The 17,209-nt window shown below is 45.6% G+C and overlaps 1 protein-coding gene and 1 long non-coding RNA gene across 2 annotated transcripts in view; one reads left to right on the forward strand and one right to left on the reverse strand.

Moving 5' to 3' along the window:
- The window catches only part of LOC130276635 (5-hydroxytryptamine receptor 3A-like), a 68,344-nt gene that overhangs the window by 50,758 nt on the left and 377 nt on the right, over nucleotides 1–17,209 (reverse strand). The window lies entirely within an intron of this gene.
- The window catches only part of LOC130276636 (uncharacterized), an 83,987-nt gene continuing 81,506 nt past the window's right edge, over nucleotides 14,729–17,209 (forward strand). Inside the window, exon 1 of the long non-coding RNA XR_008845197.1 lies at nucleotides 14,729–14,988. This is a non-coding gene — a long non-coding RNA (uncharacterized LOC130276636). The remainder of the gene's footprint in view (nucleotides 14,989–17,209) is intronic.

The following is a 17,209-nucleotide window of genomic DNA, read 5'->3' on the forward strand; positions in this document are numbered from 1 at the left end:
GTGTGTATCTTGCGTATAGGTGTGTGTACGTATCTTGTGTATAGGTGTGTGTGTATCTTGTGTAAAGGTGTGTGTGTATGTTGCGTATAGGTGTGTGTATCTTGTGTATAGGTGTGTGTGTATCTTGCATATAGGTGTGTGTATCTTGTGCATAGGTGTGTGTGTGTGTATCTTGTGTATAGGTGTGTGTATTTTATGTATAGGTGTGTATATCTATATATGTATGTATAGATACATACACATGGATGTGTGTGTCTTTGAGAAAGCATGTAATTGTTTTTTGAACATCCATGGTACTATAATTGCAAGGCTGTATAGGTGTGTGCATCTTGTGTAAAGGTGTGTATCTTGCGTATAGGTGTGTATCTTGCGTATAGGTGTGTGTATCTTGCATATAGGTGTGTGTACGTATCTTGTGTATAGGTGTGTGTGTATCTTGCGTCTAGGTGTGTGTATCTTGCGTATAGGTGTGTGTGTATCTTGTGTATAGGTGATTGTATCTTGCAGATAGGTGTTTGTGTATCTTGTGTATAGGTGTGCGTGTATTTTGTGTATAGGTGTGTGTATATCTCTATGTATATACATACATACACATGGATGTGTGTGTCTTTGAGAAAGAATGTAATTGTTTTTTGAACATCCATGGTACTATAATTGTAAAGCTGGATTCAAACTTGTATCTGTGGTGGCCCAGTACAGGAGTTGTACCCCTGTACCCTTGCTGTCCTGTCAGGTGGACTCTATTTCAGTGTCCCCTGTGTCCCTCTTTATATGTCAGACAAATGGTTAATTATACATTGTGTTGTCAATTATAATGTCATTTTTCTGTTATGTGCCTTTAAATACTGTTACTAAGTGCTGTAACCAAGGAAGGTACCAGTGATCACATGACTTATAGGGTGACCTATGTGACCTCTCCAGAGACTCCCCCATATAAACCCTGGGAGGAGTTAGTTCAGTCATTTGTGTAGTTGCTGCTGAGGAACAGTGAGGTCAAGTCCTGAGAGACTATCTGGTGTCCTGAGAAGGCCAGAGGCCTACCACACAGCCACACTTCCACTAATCCAGTGCCCCACAGGTGACTGTCAAAACCTGGTAAGCTACATACAGGGTGAAGTCAGTCTAGTCAAGGCAGTCAAGATCAGTCTGTACCAAGTAAGCATGGGCCTGCAGCAAATTGTCCAAATCCACTATAAGTCCCAGCAAGCCCTAGAGTCTCTGAAGTCACTGGTCACCTTCTTGGAACTAACTGAGCTGTCAAGATTATTACACCTGTCTACCTTAGTAAAGCTGCCGTTGTTCTGTAACTTGGCGTTGGAGTCATTATTTGCCCTGTGCCTAGCCCAGGATCCAATGGCTATACCTTCAGGTGGTGCAGAGGTTAAAGCACACCCTGGCATCACGAATACAAGGAGTTAATACCATCTGCCCCTAGGGTAATAACATCTGCCCTCATCACACCCTCACGACACCCACCAGTCTGCACTGTGTCCAGTATTGCCGAAAATTTGCACGCAGATGCGAAAAAAGAAACTGCGCAAGAAAGTGTACAGGACTTTGTCAGTGAAATCTGTTTATTGCAAGGCGCTTAAGAAATAGAGGTGGAGGTGAAGAAAAGTCTGTTATTTGCCATTGTGAACTGCGTAAAGGTTGTGCCTGAAAGAGTTAATCTGGTTCAGAGTTTCCCGCGCGTGCGAGTGGTCGCAGCTCCGCCCACGTCAGTTCCCAGCGGGGACACCTCTTCAGTCCAGCGAGGAGGAACCAAAAGACCGCCCTGTTGCACAGGGGAAGACTTTCCTGGCCGGACCAAAACAGGAAGTTCCTGGGCGCAGCCATCTTGGAAGTATCGGCTGCTGCGCTCATCTCTGGCAGTCACCCGCAAAATCAACGCTGCAGTACAAGCTCTGCAAACACCACGGATCATCAAAACCAAGTCTCCGGTACCTGAATTTGTCACTACTTTCTTCTTATTGTCCACAAGTCTGGTCGCAAAGCTGTTTATCACCAGGTACCTGAAAAATAGGAGTGTCTGCTGTAGTACTCCCATCATTCAAACCGGAGCCGCTGCAGCACCTCAATTCTTTTTAAAGGGGAACGCACCTCAATGTCTGTACCCAGCACCACAGCTCAACCGGGCGCCAGTGCCCCTTCAACTCCAGTGGCGAGATCATCACCTGTTCTAGCAGCTAAAGTCCGGGCCCCCCCTGCCTCCAGCAAGCATCAACAGTCCTGGTGTTTCAACATCTGCACCTGTATTCATGGAGAAGCCTGTCCTTCCTACCTACAATGGAGACCCCTTCACCCTGAGGGATTTAAAAGAGAGGATCCAGAGTTTGTCTTTTACTCTTTCCCTCCTAACCAACAGGTGCAACTGCTAACAGGACAACTCCAGGGACCGACACTAGAGGAAGTTCGCACCTGGGCAGCATCTGAGAAGGCAAAGGTGGAGCAGATCTTTGAAGGACTGTACCAGGTATTTGAGTCACATTCTCCATCAGAGGTATGTCTCTGGCTGTATGAAAGGCGACAAAAAGCCAGATGAGACCTTGAGAGCGTATGCTGTAGCCCTACAGAATGCCATAGAGAATGTCCAGAAGTTAGATGGTATAACTCCCGAGCAGGGAAATAAAGTGTTAATGGACAGATTAATTGATGGAGCCCATAATAAGTGGGACAAGGCCCAACTGAGAATGTTAGCAGTCCAAAATCCTAATATGTCATTTCTTGCTTTTAAGAGACTAGCTATCCAAGTAATTGAGCCCGAGAGTCTAAAGATGGTTGTACCCCCCCCTGCACCTTCTTAGGGGCCCTCAGGGGCGATGGTCAGGTCTATACCGCCCTGATCAATTGTCCCAGCTGCAGTTGAAGCAACAATGTCAGTCACTACAGCTTCAGACTTACAGAGTATCAAACAAGATCTTGAACAATTGACTATCAAGGAGCTCGCCACCCGGCCTGCTCCACTCTCCTGTGAGCAATCCTTGCCTAGAAAAACCCCTTCTGCTCCTGCCCCATGTAATCCCAATTACTGTGCTCCTTCACCTGCTAGTTATTCTGGGAGTAACAATCCCTTCTGTACTTACTGTAACAAGTCCGGCCACTGGAAAATGCAGTTTTGGGGTATAAACCGAATTCCTTCAGGGGTCAAGGACCGGCCCTTGGGAGAAAAGTCAGAAGGCTCAACTCCAGAACGAGCTAAGTCAGGACTCTCACTTTATGTCGCCTCCTGCCCCCTTGTAGCAGTTATTGTAGAAGGTGTACCTTGTAGATACAGGGTCACAAGTGTCTACCATATCTAAACATGTTTTCTATCAGCATTGGGATGCTGTTGTATTGTGTGAGCCTGAGGATGTTAATTTTAAAGTAGTTGCAGTTAATGGGCTACCAGTCCCCAGACATGGACACTGGGAACCAACCATTCAATTGGGTGAACATGTACTTAAAGGGTAGGGAGTGATTGTAACTAATGTGATGGATAATGGGTCAGCTGAATTTATATTGGGGATGAACCTTATTAAGGAATTGTTTTACTGAAATTTTGGATGCCTTGTATGTCTCGCTTCCCCATATGCCCCCTTCAGACCGGCAGGCTGTGCAGCACCACCTGAACGTCCTACAAGCAGAACAGAAGTATGCCAACAAGCAAGGTGAGATCTGCAGAGTACGAGTTCAAGACATCAGGTTGATGACCTTACAACCTAACACTGAAACCATCATATTGTGCTGTGCACGTCCCGGAGTCAAGATTCGGGATTACCAGGCCCTGGTGGAACCCATGCAGCTAGAAGATCATTCTATATTCCGAGCTATGAGGAGCCTTGTCACTGTCTCTAATGGAAGAGTCTCAGTAAGGGTTAGTGAACCTGTCTGATTCTGCTACCGTTTTACCCAAGTATACTCTAGTGGCTCAGTTGTACCTCCTAGAGTCGAAGGACATAGTGACAGAGCATCTAGTGGCCCAACAGTGAGCAGCTCAAATTACCTGTGGACCAAGTATCAATTCCCCAGAGCCCTTGTGGGCACAGCTCCATGTTGGAGATGACACCACCCCACGGGACCAGGTCAATGGAGTCATCAATGTTGACAGTAGGTATCATGAAGCTTTCAGCAAACACCCCACAGACTTTGGAAAAAATTCAATGATCCAGCACCGAATCCTCACAGGCGAAAGCCCGCCCATCAAGGAGAGACACTTTCCGGTCACGCCAGGCATGTATCAGACTGTCAAGAAGATGCTGGCTGACATGAAAGAGGTGGGCTTGATACAAAAAAGTCAGAGTCCCCGGGAGGCGCCACTTGTCCTGGTCAAGAAGAAAGATGGAACCATCCGCTTCTGTGTCGACTACAGGAAACTGAACAATGTCACACATAAGGACGCTTATCCTTTGCCAAGAATTGAGGAGTCGATTACTGCCCTTGGGTCTGCTGCTTACTTCCCCACCCTGAATTTGACCAGCGGGTACTGGCAAGTACCCATGGCCACGGAAGACCGGGAGAAGACCGCCTTCGTGAAACCTATGGGGTTGTTCGAGTTTAAAAGTATACAGTTTGGGTGATGTAATGCCCCTGCTATGTTCCAGCGTCTGACGGAAAGGTGCCTGGGCCATATGAATTTCCAAAGTGTCTTATTGTACCTGGATGAAGTCTTTGTGTATTCCAAGTCTTACCAGGAACACCTCAGTCATCTGTCAGATGTCTTTCAAGTCCTGATCAAGCGTGGGTTGAAGATCAAACCATTAAAGTGTCACTTGCTCAAACCTCAAGTTTATCCCCTGGGCTACGTTGTCAGTGCAGAGGGAGTTCAGCCAAATCCTGAAAAGGTGGATGCTGTCAAGAACTGGCCTACCATACGCTGAAGGATGTCAGGAGCTTCTAGGGATTTGCCGGCTACTACTGCTGCTTCATCCCACACTTTGCCCAAATTGCAGAACCCCTCACAGCTCTCCTATGGGGTACAGTGAAGGAGAATTACAATGGAAGACTACCTATTGAATGGTCCAAAGAGCAAGAGACTGCATTCCGAGCTCTTAATCATCTGCTGACAGAACCACCCATCTTGGGGTATCAAGACTACAGTCAGCCATTCAGGCTATATACTGATGCCAGTTTTGAAGGTCTGGGAGCTGTCCTGTCCCAAGTTGAAGATGGACAAGAGAGAGTTATTGCCTATGCCAGCCGTCACCTGCGAGGTGCAGAGAAGAACAATGCTGTTAGGATTCGGCAGGCTGGAGGTGGATCCTCTGTGTCAGAGAGGGATTGGCGTGAACTGTACCGGTGGACCGGTTCTAAGTTGCTACTGGTATTCACCAGAGCCCGCCGCAAAGGACTAGACAGAGGCTAGGTCAGACGTAGCAGAAGGTCAAGGCAGGCGGCAAGGTTCGTAGTTAAGGGCAACGGCAGAAGGTCTGGTAACACTGGTAAGGCAAACACAGAAACGCTTTCACTAGGCACAAGGCAACAAGATCCGGCAAGGATAGGAAGGGGAAGTGGGTTTTTATAGGCATGGAGCAGATGGGAGCTAATTACACTGATTGGGCCAGGCACCAATTAGTGGTGCACTGGCCCTTTAAATCTTAGAGAGCCGGCGCGCGCGCGCCCTAGAGAGTGGAGCCGCGGGCGCCAGGATGTGATAGCCGGGGAACGGGCCAGGTAAGTAGATTGGGATGCGACCCGCGAGCGGGCGTGTCCCGCTATGCGAATCGGATTCCCCGCCGGCAGTGACAGTGCAGCACTCCTGGTAAGCGGGTCTGACCGGGGCGCTGCAGAGAGAAGAACGCCACGATCACTCCGGGGAGGAGAAGGGACCCGGAGCGCTCGGCGTAACAGTACCCTCCCCCTTTAGGTCTCCCCCTCTTTTAATCTGCTTGTTCCTTCATACGAGACGAGGCCAGTGGAAGCGACTCTTGAGTCTCCTTCCAGATAACGGAGAAGTCCTGGGTTACTTCCTCTACGGCAGGAACTCCAGAAGAAGGGGGAATGGGGAGGGGGGGCAGAGGGTGAAGCTTGCCATGGGGCAGAGTGGTACCAGGAAGGGGGCTATGAGGAGGTAAGATCTCTGCTTGCTTTTTGCAGAAAATATCAGGAAAGTCCTGGTAAGCCTTGGGAAGGACCGGTAAGGGTGGAACCTCAGGAGTTAGACAAGTGGGAGCAGATGTGAGGCATCGTTTGTGACAGGAAGGACCCCAATTTTTGATCTCCCCGGTGATCCAGCCAAGGGTGGGAGAATGACATTGGAGCCATGGCAGACCGAGGAGGACTTCAGAGGTGCAGTTGGGCAGAACAAAAAATTCTATTTTTTTGTGATGCAGTCCAATGCTCATAAGCAGGGGTTCTGTGCGGTAACGCACAGTGCAGTCCAATTTTTCTCTGTTGACAGAAGAAATGTAGAGCGGCTTGACGAGACGGGTTACTGGGATACTGAACCTATTAACGAAAGAGGCCAAAATAAAATTTCCTGCAGAACCAGAGTCCAAGAAGGCCACAGCTGAGAAGGAGGAGTTGGCAGAAGGAGAAATCCGCACAGGCACAGTGAGACGTGGAGAAGCAGAATTCACACCAAGGGACGCCACTCCTACGTGAACAGGGTGCGTGCGTGCGTTTCCCAGACGCGGGGGACGAATAGGACAGTCCACTAGGAAATGTTCGGTACTAGCGCAGTACAGGCATAAATTTTTATCTCTGCGACGAGATCTCTCTTCATGGGTCAGGCGAGACCGATCCACTTGCATAGCCTCCTCGGCGGGAGGCACAGGGGTAGATTGCAAAGGATTCTGGGAGAGAGGTGCCCAGAGATCAAGGTCCTTTTCCTGGTGGAGCTCTTGGTGTCTTTCAGAAAAACGCATGTCGATGCGGGTGGCCAAATGGATAAGTTCAGACAGGTTAGCAGGAATTTCTCGTGCGGCCAGTACATCTTTGATGTTGCTGGATAAGCCTTTCTTGAAGGTCGCGCAGAGGGCCTCATTCTTCCAGGCTAGCTCTGAGGTGAGGGTACGAAACTGGATGGCGTATTCGCCTACGGAGGAACTTCCTTGGACTTGGTTCAGCAAAGCAGTCTCGGCAGAGGAGGCCCGGGCTGGCTCCTCGAAGACACTACGGACTTCAGCTAAGAAGAAGGACTGGACAGTGGCTGTGGCAGGATCATTGCGGTCCCAGAGCGGTGTGGCCCATGACAAGGCCTTTCCAGACAGAAGACTAACTACGAAAGCCACGTTCTGTTGGAAATTGGTCCGACAACATCTCCAAGTGTAGGGAACATTGAGACAGGAAACCACGGCAGAGTTTAGAGTCCCCATCAAATTTGTCCGGCACGGACAAGCGGAGGCTAGGAGCGGCCACTCGCTGCGAAGGAGGTGCAGGAGCTAGCGGAGGAGATGGTTGCTGCTGTAGAGGCAGAAGCTGCTGTAGCATGGCGGACAACTGTGACAGCTGTTGTCCTTGTTGGGCAACCACGGTGGCGAGGTCAGCGAGACTTGGCAGTGGCACCTCAGCGGGATCCATGGCCGGATCTACTGTTAGGATTCGGCAGGCTGGAGGTGGATCCTCTGTGTCAGAGAGGGATTGGCATGAACCAAACCGGTGGACCGGTTCGAAGTTGCTACTGGTATTCACCAGAGCCCGCCGCAAAGCGGGATGGTCTTGCTGCGGCGGTAGCAACCAGGTCGTGTCCACCGGTAACGGCTCAACCTCACTGACTGCTGAGAGTGGGGTAGGACAGGAGGACTAGACAGAGGCGAGGTCAGACTTAGCAGAAGGTCAAGGTAGGCGGCAAGGTTCGTAATCAAGGGCAATGGCAGAAGGTCTGGTAACACTGGTAAAGCAAACACAGAAACGCTTTCACCAGGCACATGGCAACAAGATCCGGCAAGGACAGGAAGGTGAAATGGGTTTTTATAGGCATGGAGCAGATGGGAGCTAATTACACTGATTGGGCCAGGCACCAATTAGTGGTGCACTGGCCCTTTAAATCTTAGAGAGCCGGCGCGCGCGCCCTAGAGAGTGGAGCCGCGCGCGCCAGGACGTGACAGCCGGGGAACGGGACAGGTAAGTAGATTGGGGTCCCGCTATGCGAATCGCATCCCCGCCGGCAGTGACAGTGCAGCGCTCCCCGTAAGCGGGTCTGACCGGGGCGCTGCAGAGAGAAGAACGCCGCGAGCACTCCGGGGAGGAGCAGGGACCCGGAGCACTCATGGTAACAAATGCCAATTACAGTTCTTTAAAATTGGAACTTCTCGCCCAGGTGTGGGCCTTGACAGAAAAAAATCTAACATTATTTGGCTGCCATGCCATTTACTGTCCACACGGATAATAACCCATTGGCCCACCTGAACACTGCCAAGTTAGGTGCCCTTGAACAGCGATAGGCTTCAAGATTAGCTAATTACAGTTTTACCATACGTCAATGCCGATGTACTTTCTTGGATGACCCCCGGCGAAGAACCACCGGTTGAAGACGTGTGAGAAGAAGAGGAGATGCCCCCCTTTTATCAATGGTTTGTGAACCAGAATGTTCTGACCGCCCTCATGGACGGTGAACTCAAGTCTGAAAAAGTTAAATAACACCTGTACACCTGGAAGACTTTCCAAGATGAAAGTCGAGCTACGGGGGATCTGTTGGACTTCCTTCTGGCGAATAAGGTACCAATCCATCTACGCTGGGCCCAGTGTGACTATGAGTTGAAACGTCTGTGGCGACAGAGGAAGCAACTGTTTGTGCACAAAGGACTGTTGTACCGAAATTCTTTGGATCCGGTCTCTGGTGATCGACTTCATCAGATTATGGTTCCCCGAAGAGATGCGGCGATGGTCCCAAACGCATATCATGACTAGTGTTGCTCGAGAATATTTTCAATACGAATTTTATTCGCGAATATCGCATATTCGCGAATTCGCGAATATAGCACTAGATATTTCGTAATTACGAATATTCGTTTTTTTTTTCCACAGTACACATCACAGTGATCATCCCTCTCTGCTTCCAGCTTGTGTGGTGTAAAGTAGGCTCTAATACTACTGTGTGAGACTGGCATGCGAATTTTCGCATATGCAAAAATGTACATATGCTAATTTTCGCATATGCGAATTTTCGCTTATCCTAATTATTTATATGCTAATGTTTGCATGGACACTTTGGAGTCAACTTTGGAGACTTTGGAGTCAACAAGACCAAAGCCACTGTCAGGAGAAGATTCTACTGGATTGGAATGCAGAGTGACATTGAGAAATGGTGCAGTGAATGTTTTGTCAGTAACGTCACCAAGAATGTGCGCAAGGACGCAAGAGCACCCCTTCACTCCATCCAGAGTGACAGACTCAACTAGTTGGTCATGCTAGAACATGTGAAATTGTCTCCTACTCAGTCCGGGTATACCTATGCTCTCAACATGGTGGATCATTACTCCAAGTGGGTTGTCGTTGTTCCCGTCATCGATCTCACCGCCAAGACAGCGGCCCAGATGTTCTACTCTAAATGGGTGTAAACCTTTGGATGTCCTGTGTCTGTCCTAACTGATCGTGGAACGGCCTTTGAGGCCCAACTTTCCCAAGAATTATGTCAGTTCCAAGTCTTCATCCTTATGCTGCGAGCAGCCTCTGTGTCAAGACAAGAAGAATGGTCCGAGTTGTTAGAAATTTACAACAATACAGTATACTGCTCCACTGGATACAGCCTCTTCTACTTTATGATGAGACAACACGGGCAACTGCACTGGCAAGACCGGACTTTGGGTTGCAAGCCCTGATCAACAAATCTCCACAAGCGTCCCTCGAGTGGGTTTCCGATCATCAAAGAAGGTTTGGCTGGCTCAACAGGCAACGACACCTTGTCCCCCAGTGGTGCAAGCTGCTGCGGTACAGATGGTAGTAACCATGAGCCCCACCATCACTGCTTCCACATTATCCAGAGTGAATTGGAACACTCACATAAGTCCATTAATGGAGGCACAGTCCCGTGGTCCCTGTTACATGTCCCAGTCTAGGAAGCAGTCTGACAGGCGAGGCTGGGATGGGAAATTCCCAGGCGGAAGAGCTTATGTGTGATAACTTTAGTATTGAGTAGAGAGACTAAGGGTATGTTCACACGACATAATTCCCGCGGAATTCCGCGCTGAGAACATAAACATCAGTGTTTATGGGTCTTCCGCGAGACCTGTACACACTGCAGAATTTCAGCGGCAGACAATTCCGCTGTTGAAATAGTTCCGCACAAAGAAAGAACATGTTCATTCTTTGCATGGAAGTCCGCGAACACTGCATAGCCGTCAATGGTGACGGCACAGTGCCGTGCGGTCCTACCGTCAAAGTATTTTGGCGGTGGCCACCAGAATGGAATTTCCGCTCACGGAATTCTGCGAGCGGAAATTCCGTTCACAATCAGTAGTGTGAACATACCCTAACTGTTTTTGTGGAAACATCATTGTTGTTTTCTAGGTTCTTGCAACGTTTAAGAAAAGTGCCTGGTGGGCTAACCAAGAACTTTCTGCAACCATTTTGCGTAAGTTCATGTGCCCGGCTTATAGCCGTGATCCTTTACTGTGAACTCTAACATACCAGAACTGTGGAGTGGTACTCTAAAATTACTTAAAAAAGAAGATATTGTTTATTCTTTTTGCACAAGTGAATACAACTATAGTTATTGTTGTGAAACTGTATTATTTAAAGTACATTATAATAAAGTTTATATAAAATGTTTATACAAAATGTCTAAGTGTTTAAAGTCTTTTGTACCCATGGCAATTGTATAGGCTCTGTCAGGAGAAGGGTATCCCCTTATCTCACTGCCAGGGACAGTTACCAGCCAGGTATAGAGAGTAAAAGAATTTTTGCATAAAAGTTGTCAGTAAATACTATACTAATGTGTAGTCAGTATATAATAAATAATTCTAAATTAATTTCATGTACAGATAGTCAGTGATCTATATAGCCTCTTATGTATCTAAATAGTCAAATGTAATTTAACTAGTTAGGACTGTAGCTAACCAGTCTAAACATTCAGTCCATGATAGTCATTTAATGACTTTTAAACCTTTCACCTTATTTTCATCCGCCCTCTAGGGCTGGGCGCCAAGGACAGCTGTTGTTAAGAGGGGGAGTTTGAGGTGGCCCAGTACAGGAGTTGTACCCCTGTACCCTTGCTGTCCTGTCAGGCTATATCTATTTTGGTGTCCTCTGAGTCCCTCTTTAATGTATGTCATACAAATGGTTAATTATACATTGTGTTGCTATTATAATGTCATTATACTGTTATGTGCCTTTAACCCCTTAATGAAGTAAATAGTAAATATACTTCCGTGGCCGGCTCCCGCGATATAACGCGGGGTCACGTGTCATATTGGGTCGGTCCTGTAACATGTAACTGAAGCCAGGACCTGGGGCTAATAGCGCGATCATGGTGCCGGGTGCTATTAACCCTTTAGACGCGGCGTTCAAAGTTGAACGCCTCGTTTAAAACGAAAGTAAAAGCTTCCTGGCTGCTCAGTGGGGCTGATTGGGACAAGCGTAGTGAAAATGCGGTGTCCCAATCAGCTAGGACGCGAGCAGAGGGTCACTCACTTTCCTCCGGCACTTCCGATTGGCGATTGATTGTTCCAAGCCTGAGATCCAGGCTTGAGCAATCGACTGCTGATAACACTGATCAATGCAAAGCTGGCAATGAGTGTATGCAATGTTATAGCCCCATATGGGGGCTATAACATTGCAAAAAAAAGTGTAAAAAAAAAGTTAATAAATGTGATTTAACCCTTTCCGTAATAAAAGTCCAAATCACCCCCCTTTTCCCATTTAAAAAAAAAAAACATGTAAATAAATATAAATATATGTGGTATCTCCGCGCGTGTAAATGTCCAAACTATAAAAAATGTCATTAATTAAACCGCAGGGTCAATGGCGTACATGCAAAAAACTAAAACAAAGACCAAAATAGTGTATTTTTGGTCACTTTTTAAATCATGAATAAATGAATAAAAAGCGATCAAAAAGTCCGATCAATACAAATATGGTAGCGATAAAAACGTCAGATCATGGTGCAAAAAATGAGTCCTCATACCGCCCCATACGCGGAAACATTAAAAAGTTATAGGTTCAGAAGATGACAATTTTAAACATATACATTTTCCTGCATGTAGTTATGATTTTTTCCAGAAGTACGACAAAATCAAACTTATAAGTAGGGTATAATTTTAATCGTATGGACCTACAGAATAAAGATAAGATGTTGTGCCGTATGGAGGAACTGATGGCAGACTCCTCAGGTAGACAGGAGAAATACACTGCGATTTGGCTTCCCTGGCTCACTTTTGTTAACTCGCCCCTCTACACAGCGGATGATGGTGCCTGAGAGGGGTGAGGTAGCTCTCTGGTGGACCGGGGCCGGAGTGTCGGGGTGATGGCTGCGCCCTTGAGTAGAGATTCAAGTGAGTACCCGAGTCCTGATGTTTCTTTCTCCTTCTCTTCTAACCCTCCATATTTCTCCCCTTGTCGTCTTTCCCTGCTCTTTTCCTTTACCCTTTCTTTTTCGTTTAACTGACATTTATCTCTTCCTAAACACATTAGGATATAGAGACATGTTTATTGAATGTTTAACTAATTGTTTGATCTACTACAACCTATTGCTATCCACGGCATTGTATATTGCCCTCAGATGACATTGCTTTCCTATTGATACTTTGTACCAGATGTTCATTGCCTTATCTTTTTTATGCTGTTTTTTCTTTTGTTTCGACTGCTGAGGATTCAAATTGAGTACTTTATCAATGCTCTTTGATACTGTTTGTTTATTGCTTACTTAATAAAATTCTTTTGAATATAAAAAAAATAAGTCTGATCAACACAAAAATGGTACCCATAAAAACTTCAGAACACAGCGCAAAAAATTAGCCCTCATACCGGCCCGTACGCGCAAAAATAAAAAAAGTTACAGGGCGTCAGAAGATGACAATTTTAAACGTATACATTTTCCTGCATGTAGTTATGATTTTTTTCAGAAGTGCGACAAAATCAAACCTATATAAGTAGGGTATAATTTTAATCGTATGGACCTACAGAATAAAGATAAGATGTCTTTTATACCGAAAAATGTACTGCGTAGAAACGGAAGCCCCCAAAATTTACAAAATGGCATTTTTTCATTTTTTTCAATTTTGTTGCACAATGATTTTTATTCCCGTTTCGCCGTAGATTTTTGGGTAAAATGACTGATGTCACTGCAAGGTAGAATTGGTGGCGCAAAAAATAAGCCACATGTGGATTTTTAAATTCAAAATTGAAAGGGTTATGATTTTTAAAAGGTGAGGAGGAAAAACGAAAGTGCAAAAATGGAAAAACCTGTGGTCCTTAAGGGGTTGAATACTGTTACTAAGTGCTGTGACCAAGGAAGGTACCAGTGATCACCTGACTTATAAGGTGACCTATGGGACCCCTCCAGAGACTCCCCCATATAAACCCTGGGAGGAGCTAGTTCAGTCTCTTGTGTAGTTGCTGCTCAGAGAGGGTCTGGTGTCCTGAGGAGGCCCAAGGCCTACCATGCAGCCACGCTTCCACTAATCCAGTGCCCCACAGGTGACCATCAAAGTGTTGAGACGATAACACCTGTCTACCTCAGTAAAGCTGCCGTTGTTCTGTAAATTGGCGTCGGAGTCATTATTTGCCCCGTGCTTAGCCCAGGATCCAGCGGCATACCCTGGGGTGGTGCAGAGGTTAAACCACACCCTGGCATCACGAATAAAAGGGGTTAATGCCATCTGCCCCTAGGGTAATAACATCTGCCCTCATCACACCCTCACCACAGATCGTGTATCCACAACTGGTTCCGTCAATTATACAAGATAAAATGAGCTATTTAATCACCCTGGTTGGTAAACAGTGTTTACCAACCAGGGTGCCTCAAGCTGTTGCAAAACTACAACTCTCTGTCTGGGCATTCTGGGAGTTGTAGTTTTTCAACAGCTGGAGGCACCCTGCTTGAGAAACACTAATGAGATCTGCATGTGGGATATTGGTCTGTGTACAGTGGCTTTATTCAGTATCCGTATGTTAGTATTATCCTATCACTGTATGGTGGTGATTGTAGTGGTCATAGTGTGGCGCAATTATTTGTTCTTTGGATAGTGGTGAAATTGTGATCTAGGTCTGTGTAAAGTGGTTGTTATTATTTATTCACTGCAGTAATAATATGTTGTCCTGTTATGGAGGCATTCATTTATGCTAATAAACCCCTGAGAAAATCCCCTTGCATCATACCTAGTGAGTGGCGATTCATACACTGAACGCATCACTGTTATCTTACAATCACCACCTCTGATTTGGGTGGGCTGAAAACTTATTTTGTGCTCCGATGGTACTCACTTGGTGCTTAGGTGTCGCATACTAAAATAATGCCAACTGCTGTGTAGACAAAAATGCGGCCCTGCATCAGCCCCTCTGGTGGTAATGATAGTGGTCGTGGTTTGGTGAAATTATTTGTCCCTTGTATAGTAGTGATAATGTCTCTGTATAGTAATTTTATTCAGTATCAGTATGGTAATATTATCCCGTCATTATATGGTGGTAATGGTAGTGGTCATAGTGTTGCAGTATTATCTGTCCCTTGTATAGTGGTTTAACTGTCTGACTGTATGTGCTGCTGCTGAATGTCGCATGAGGCGCTAGGCTACCACCTGCCAGTGCCACCATATAGGTATTTAAACAGCAAAAAAGTGAAAAACTTAGGATCTCCACAGAACAGCTACCTACCTTCCCCCACTTTTCCACGCAATTTTCTGGGCTTGCCTCAGGCGCAAAAGGAACCAACTACAGCTCTGAGAAGCGCTACTTACCCCTCTGGCTTCCCGCTCCTCCCTGGGCTCCTCCAGACTGACTGCGAACAGCACGCACTATGACCTGACGCTGTACGCAGTCAGGTCACGTAACTGTGCAGCATGGGCTGTTGGAGACCAGCAGGGAAGGCACTCAGGTCGGGACACCCTGGCGGACATGGAGAACAGCAGAGCAGGAGAGGTACGTTTTATTTATTTATTTTTAGTTTGAGCTGAGGTCAGATGGGACTGTCTGTAACTGTGTCAGAGCATCCATATGGGGGGCCTGAATGAGCTGCAGCATATGGGGGGCCTTAATGGGGGGGGGGGGGGGCAGGCACATTCTTTGCACAGGGGCCCTCTGCTGTCTGTGTCCGCCCCTTGACTATCATATAATTAACATTCATGGAATAATATGGCATATACTGCCCCGAGGTGCACAACACCAAACAGTATTTTTCTCCATAGCTATATAACCATCTTATGAAACAAAAACATTTTTGGGGAATACATTCATTTAATCTATTGTGTATACAATAGATTAAATGACAGCAGACAGACGCCAGTATATGAATCCGGTTTTCTTTTTATGGTTACACACAGTACATTTTTGCAATATAAAGGTGGATTTAATTCCTTTTATTTTGATCTTTTAAACAACCTTCTTATATACTTTAGCTACCCCAATGGCCCTGTGGCATGCTCTGGGTGAAATGTAGGTCTATATTAATAAATATTATAGTTACTTTTAAGAAAAGTCACTTTGCTTGTTTGGCTATTTTTAAGCACAGTATAGGATCAGCGGTGCCTTTAACTTGTGCCTGCAGGAGATAACACCGCAATGATTTAATGCATTGATAGATTTATGAAAACTTGTGTAGAGGGAGAGTGACAGAGTTGTACATAGCACCCAAACAGAATGCTTCTTTTATTTTTAGAGGCCTCTGAAAGCTGGTTGCTATGGGCAACTGCACCGCTCTTCCTCTACACAGGTTTTGATAAATCTCCGCCACTATGCTGCTTGAAAAATCAGAAACATTTTACCCACATAATGATTTGATTTTCTTTGAATGGATGTATTGACCTATGGATAGAATAAATGCCAATACGTACTGCCTTAAAAGGAAAAAAGTTTCATAAAGATAAATGAAAAAAAATATATAAAACTTTGTGCTCCATCACTTCATCAACTGTAACACGAATCATCATTTTTCCTACTGTGTATAAGCGCAAGTCTACAACAAATTCACAAGGTGTTTGAGGTAGAACTAAAGGGACAGATATGCACTGTGATATGAAGCAAGTTGTTCTAGAGGCAGCAGTAAAAAATACAACTTGTAACATTTTGTGTGAGGTAGAGTGGCGGTCATTTAACTTTACTGGCATGGCAGCCAAGACACACAGAGCTCCAGGGAAACTTGTCCTGGCTTGGAAATTTTTCATGTTGACACATTTAAACACAAAGGGGGAGATTTATCAAAACTGTCCAGAGGAAAAGTTGCTGAGTTTCCCATAGCAACCAATCAGATCGCTTCTTTCATTTTTGAAAAGACCTCTGAAAAATGAAAGAAGCGATCTGATTGGTTGCTATGGGCAACTGAGCAACTTTTCCTCTGGACAGGTATTGATAAATCTCCCCCAAAGTGTAAATATGAGCTTTAATATAATTTGCTGTGATATTATGTGTTATACTGTATGTATGAACATGAGTTAAATTATATACTAAAACTCTGTACTTCCTCTATATACTCAGCATACTGTACTTAATAGTGTAATTAACCCTTTGGCAACTTCTGCTATACATTTACGGCAGATGTGGGCTCAGGTACTAGAGATGAGCGAACTTACAGTAAATTCGATTCGTCACGAACTTCTCAGCTCGGCGGTTGCTGACTTTTCCTGCATAAATTAGTTCAGCTTTCCGTTGCTCCGGTGGGCTGGAAAAGGTGGATACAGTTCTAGGAAAGAGTCACCTAGGACTGTATCCACCTTTTCCAGCCCACGGGAGCACCGGAAAGCTGAACTAATTTATGCAGGAAAAGTCAGCAACCGCCGAGCCGAGAAGGTCGTGACGAATCGAATTTACTGGAAGTTTGCTCATCTCTATCAGGTACTATAAGGCAGGATCTTCTATATACTCTTCTTCTATATACTCAGCATACTGTACATTATAGTGTAATTAACCCTTTGGCTACTTCTGCTGTACATTTACGGCAGATGTGCGCTCAGGTACATAAAAAATAACCCCCCCAATAAAAATGGCCCATTTTAAAAATAAATAAATAATTATAATAATATTAATAAAACTAATAAACACTAATATGAATTGGTATGGAACTTGTATGGAAATGTCAGATCTATTAAAATGTAACATTATTGATCTAACAAGGTGAACAACATAAACATGGAACAAAGGTGATCAA

Source organism: Hyla sarda, chromosome 6 (assembly GCF_029499605.1).
Source record: "Hyla sarda isolate aHylSar1 chromosome 6, aHylSar1.hap1, whole genome shotgun sequence".
In the NCBI taxonomy this organism is placed as follows: domain Eukaryota; kingdom Metazoa; phylum Chordata; class Amphibia; order Anura; family Hylidae; genus Hyla; species Hyla sarda.